The sequence below is a fragment of the Sinocyclocheilus rhinocerous genome, unplaced genomic scaffold, assembly GCF_001515625.1.
Source record: "Sinocyclocheilus rhinocerous isolate Xijiao unplaced genomic scaffold, SAMN03320098_v1.1 scaffold60, whole genome shotgun sequence".
NCBI lineage: Eukaryota > Metazoa > Chordata > Actinopteri > Cypriniformes > Cyprinidae > Sinocyclocheilus > Sinocyclocheilus rhinocerous.
In genome coordinates this window covers 142,853-148,997 of record NW_015656173.1, presented here as the reverse complement: position 1 = coordinate 148,997, position 6,145 = coordinate 142,853, and the positions used below count along the sequence as shown (strand labels likewise).

The 6,145-nt window shown below is 35.4% G+C and overlaps 1 protein-coding gene across 2 annotated transcripts in view; it reads left to right on the top strand.

Annotated features, from left to right (window-relative positions):
- Positions 1-6,145, top strand: part of LOC107719787 (metallophosphoesterase MPPED2-like) — a 67,824-nt gene that overhangs the window by 26,477 nt on the left and 35,202 nt on the right. The window lies entirely within an intron of this gene.

The window sequence follows — 6,145 nt, the reverse complement described above, 5'->3', positions numbered from 1 at the left end:
CGTGAATCGAATCGAATCGTGAAATCAAAATCGTGAATCGAATCGAATCGTGAAATCAAAATCGTGAATCGAATCGAATCGTGAGTTGAGTGAATCGTTACATCCCTATCATTTAGTATTTTGTATGTATTCAGATCCTCATTTTTGGGCCCACAAAAAAATTACTGCTCTTGTTATTTTTTTTGTTTTTACAATTATATAAGAAGTTTCTACAAGATATTGCCTTCATAAATGCCTTCAGTATAGTAAGATACTTGTGTATGTAGCTTGTAGAATAGATAACTACTTTTTACTATAGTTTGGTCATTTAGATAATAATTGACTTGATTCTTGGCAAGTTGCAATTTCAAAGTAGCATCTGTGACACTTGTATTTGCAGGAGCCTGATTTTTGATGTCACAGGCTCTTGGTTTGTCCTTGGCGCCGTCATTCCATCCATGCATACTCCCGTGTCACACGGTTGAAATAGTGCATCAGAAGAGAGGAAACTGAGAGAGCTGTCAGCAATCTTTCCATCCCTCCATCTATCAACATACTCGACGCCACCTGGCATGTGACACCCGGCAGCTTTTGAAGTGCCTGGTGGTCGGAGAACGCTCCGACTTTCTTATTATTCACGTCCCAAAGGAAACCTGACGATGAAATTATTTTTCACGTCGTCGCTTTTTGTTGTAAACACTCAGCTGGGCGCTGATAGATAATCTCATGATGGCTGAAAGCTGTCTTCTGTCAAAAACCATGTTTGGAAAGAAGAGTTTAGTCAGTTTAAAACAAATCGTTCCCTCCAACATGACGTGATGATGGAGTAGTTTATAATAAGCCTTTTGACGAACTCAAAGAAAGTTGTTCAGATGAGCCTGAAGTGGATCTTCGGATAAAAGGATCTTTGTGTTTTCATTGTCCGAGCCAAAGCATTCCGGTTATACTTTCTGGAGAGTTCCGTAACATAAATGCTTGCATTTCTTTCCAAGGTCGCTCCTTTGTTCTTCAGCAGTAGGGGCTAAATGATACAGGAGAAAAAAAAACATAAAAGGCCTTTATAAATTAAACTTGCAAGGGTAAATTGGTGTTGTTTATTTTAGACCTTTTAAATATTGCCGGTTTTGCCATTCCTCTCTCTCTCTCTTTTGCATTTGCCTCATTCAACATTCATTTTCGTGAAGCGTAGCTCACTTTTGTTGGCTTTTCTGCCACAGAAAGCCCAGCTGCTAATCGTTGTCATTGATCATGGTTTTTGTTGATAAGTGGGATCGATTCTCAGGAATCGTTTGGTGGGAATGAGGTTTCTTTGCTAAAGTTCAGTTCTGCTCAATATCTTGTCCGTGAGATCTGACCTGTACTTCTCCGGATGCAAACATGGATCTGCGCACCGTAAATAAAGAGCTTTCCTAGGTCTTGACTTTGTTTGTCTGAGTTCACTGCTTATTTCTTTGATCAATGCAGGACAGCCTATAGATCCAATGTCCAATAGATCAGCTTTGTTCCTTTGTTTTGCAATGTTGTGAGGGTGGAAAAAGAAAGTGTTTGCATGTTTTTTAAACAGTCAGTGCTGAGATATAGGGATAGTTTGCCTTAAAATGACAATTCTGTTATTATTCACTCACTCTCATGTCATTGCAAACCTGGACTTTTGTTCTTGAATTAAACAGGAAAGGTTTATTTTTGAAGAATATACTGCCAGACAGGTATTGTGCACCAGCGCAAGTGATTCATTGGAGACATCTGACTCGTGAATCACCCATTGGCATTTCTCTCAAGAACATCATTTCATTTTATAAAAGATAAAGATAGAAAGGATAAGTTCAGACTCTGAAATCTGGTTGGATGAGACATTCAATTGTAAAATAGTCTTTTTTTTTCTGTTACTGTACATCAATTCAACTCTATTAATGGAATTGTTTAATGTAAATATTAATTATTTATATATATATATTTTAAATGATTTACACAATCTGTATTGATACAATCAATCTACAATCTATAATATGCCATTGTTGCTGCTATTTTGCAAAAGCAATAAGTTGCAAAATAGTGTAACACTGGCTCAATCAGACACTAAATTAAAAGCAAAATATCTCTTCAAAATCTTTTACTCATCATACGTTAATTGTTTTGTGTAAAATATGAATTGGTCAGATTCATGTAAAAATCTTTCAGACAGGTATTGTGAACTAAATAGACTGATTCATTGGAAATATGTGTCATAAGGGTCAATTTTTTGAAATTGAGATTTATGCATTATCTGAAAGCTGAATAAATAAGCTTTACATTGATGTATGGTTTGTTAGGACAATATTTGTCCGAGATACAACTATTTGAAAATCTGGAATCTGAGGGTGCAAAAAAATCAAAATACTGAGAAAATCGCCTTTAAAGTTGTCCAAATGAAGCTCTTAGCAATGCATATTACTAATCAAAAATTAAGTTTTGATATATTTACAGTAGGTAATTTACAAAATATCTTCATGGAACATGATCTTTACTTAATATCCTAATGATTTCTGGCATAAAAGAAAAATGGATGATTTTGACCCATACAGTGTATTTTTGGTTATTGCTACAAATATGCCCGTGCTACTTATGACTGCTTTTGTGCTCCAGGGTCACATATTTGACTCAAAAGAAAGTTTCATTCAAACCAAGCGTCGATATTTCTCGCTAGAGCAAATGTCAAGACTTTTAATAAATAACAACTTATATTTTGCTCTGTTCATCACAAAGCTATTGTATGGTTCTAGAAAACATAGAAGATTGTCATGTGGACTATTTTTATGATACTTTTTTACTTGACCTTTTTTGGAGCTTGACAGCTCATTTCCTTTCATTATACGAAAAGAGTGACCAGGATATTCTTAAAAAATGAATCTTTTGTGTTAAAATGAAAGAAGACTTCATACTAGCTTGAAAAAAACATGATGAAGAGTAAATAATGAGTTTTCATTTTGGGGTGAACAGTTGCTTTAATTTATGATTGAACGTTTGGTGATTTGTGCTGTTGGGTTTCCTGGTGCCATGTGCTCTTTGTTTTTAATTCCATTCATCAAATCCCACATGTTTTTTTTTTGCGCAGCGGTTCGAAAAACTTGACGAATGTGATTGCGCCGCTCTGTTTTCAACAAAATACACATGTTCCCTACCAGCCATCCTTTAGTTTCAGATGTTTACGGTGTGTAGTTTATTTTCACTAATTTAATTTACATTCATTACGCACAGCGATTGCCAAACTGTGCCCCGCGCCTGTCCTCTGATGTAAATCAGATTCAAACACTGAGGCTAAACCCAAATCCCTTTCCCAAACGCCACATACCTTCCCATATGTTCCTCCGTAGCTTCGTCAAAGTAATAAACAGACTTTATATCTGCAGTCCTCTTCGAAAAATACATTTTGATGGCAATAAAATGTTGTAAAAATCCCTGCGGGGACGCAGAAGATGCAGTCGGTGGGGAGGTAATTGCATTCCAGGCCTTTTTCCGCCATGGAGCGGCTGGCACGAAGCTCGTCCGCCGGGGGTTAGTGATTCGGTTTTGTGCGACGAGAAAGCTCCATGTAAATGGATCTGCTATGGCGTTTGGCTGACTGCGGACCGCGGAGCTGAGAGATGGGCTCCTGTTATTAAATTAGACTGGGATTTATGATATATCCCAGTCTATGTAGTGCCGAGCTCATGGAAGGAGCAAGAAAGTAAATTAAACTGCTGGGAAAGTGTTTACTTTTAAATCAGTTTATCTTTTTATTTTCTTTATGCTTTCAGTCAAGCGTTTTGCTCCTTTCTGATGCCTTTACAGTTCAAGATTTAATTGGCTTTTATTGTTTTCCAAAAAAGACACACTTCCCATTAAAATCGTGAAAAGCCTTTATTAAACTGGCTATTTCATACTGTTCTCTTTTATAAAAGAGAACAAATAATGGGCTGCGAAGAACACCTTCAGACATATTTTATGGAGCTTCTGATCACACCGGATTTTGACTTTTATTAGGCTATGTCTTTGCTTTTGCATTTTCAGTCCCATTTTGCTTTGAAAAGCGCCTGGTTTCATCTGTGTTTTGGTAGGTGAAATATTGCGATTTGTTCTCAAACTCGCTCCGCATTTTAAGCGTTCCATATGTGTTATGCAATCCACTGAAAGACGGTCTGTGTGTGTTTTCCTGACTGAGGGAGGGATACAAATGTGTGCGTGCATTGGGCATGTTTTGCTTGTTGACGTTAATTGCATTATATGAGTCACTTTGGAATATAAGTCGCAGCATGTTTCATATGATAAAAAACGCGACTTATGTTTCAGAAAATATGTTCATCACTGTTACAAGATTTATGTATAGGATAACGAGTGATTCCTTACGTTATTACAGGAAAACACCTTGTGTTTACGGTACTGAACCGCCGCAATGGAGCAGCTCTAATACTATTAAATTAAAGATGAAGTACCACAGAGCAAAAAAAAATGAACAGTGAAAGTAACAAAAGCTTGTAGAATACATTTTAATAATTAAGTGTGAAAATAACTGAAAGAAATATCTATTTGCTAAATGAACTTCGACAATTAACATTATACATATCCTTTTGGTTTCTGTAACCAGTATTTTTAAAAATTACAAATGCAATGAAAATACAGGTATCTGTATCAGCAAGTACCAAAAATAAAAGTATCCGTATCGGCTAGGAGTGTAACGGTTCACACAATTCACGGTTCGGTTCAATACGACACAGTGGTGTCATGGTTCGGTACGTTTTCGATGGGGGGGAGGGGGGAGGGGTAATTGGTTACATCGCAATGTTGGAAATATTTCCGTTTTAAACCATGAAGGCGAGCCAATGGATATCACACAAGCACGCGTTTGCACACGTGCAAACTTTGCGCAAGAGTAATTTGTTTTTGAAAGTCGGTGCTTGAAATAAAAGCTTTTTATTTCATTGATTTTTATTGATGACTGCAGTGTTAATATTTTAATTATAGGACTATAATTCATTGTATGATAGACCTGTTTTAAAAGACCTTTTTAAAAACATTTTAATTGTGGAGTAAATAGCCTAATCTTGTCCTCACAGCAGCAAATTAATTGTAATTTTAATTTAATAATAAAAGTAACTTCATAATAATAATAGGCCTAGGCCTAATAAAAATAAGAATGTAACAGGCCTACATTAATTGGAAATGCCAAATCCTCTTAATATTGCCAATAATTTATGTTTTTGACAATATCTCTGGCTATCGTCGAACCAAAAGCCTCGTATCGAACGGTTCAATACGAATACGCGTATCGTTACACCCCTAGTATCGGCCAAGTTCTGGAAAAAGTGGTATTGGTGCATCCCTGTTAATAAATGTGTGGTGCTGTTCAGGATGCCTGTTGTATTTTAGTGCACTTTCTGTAGAAGGGAAAAGAAAGGCCATAGTGGCCTGGAAGACACGTACAGTGCCTTTAAGAAAAATATCCAACCATAGTTGTTACTATGAAAAGATGCTTTGGTGTATGTTTTGTTGTAATGGCCTGTTTCTACTTGCAGAGTCCTGTTTTTCATTATCTGACTTTTCCTCAGGATCACAATAACCTCACATGAACTTCAACAGAGCATTTTTGTGTGATAAATTCAGAAGTGACCAAATGCGAGTTCCATTGACAAGAAATCTGTCTATCAGTGGTGAATGCAAACCAGTGTCCAATCAGAAGATATTTGATGTTTAACATGCAATCATGCGGTGTAGGATTTTGGACCAATGAGATTTCTCTGTAGGCACATGGTTAGGTTGCACTACTATTGTAAAAATGTCAACTTGTGTATTCTTATGGTTCTTCCAAACCAGCACTTACAATGAATGGTATGTTTTTTAATCCATTCTCCCAATGGGATATTAAATCAGGATTTTTAATATGAAATGATGATTTAAAAAATATTACCTGTATTTTATTATAAATTGGATTAAATAACATTAAGAAACATTGTTATATTTTTTATGAAAAAAAAAATTATGTATAAAATAATATTCAGAATTCTAAAATAGCTAGTATGCTTTTCAAATAAATTATATATTTATATGAATGTATATATGGTTATTGGTAATATTAATAATTATATAAATTAATATCTATATTAAGAATTATATTAGTTATATTGGTATTTGAATATATATATATATATATATA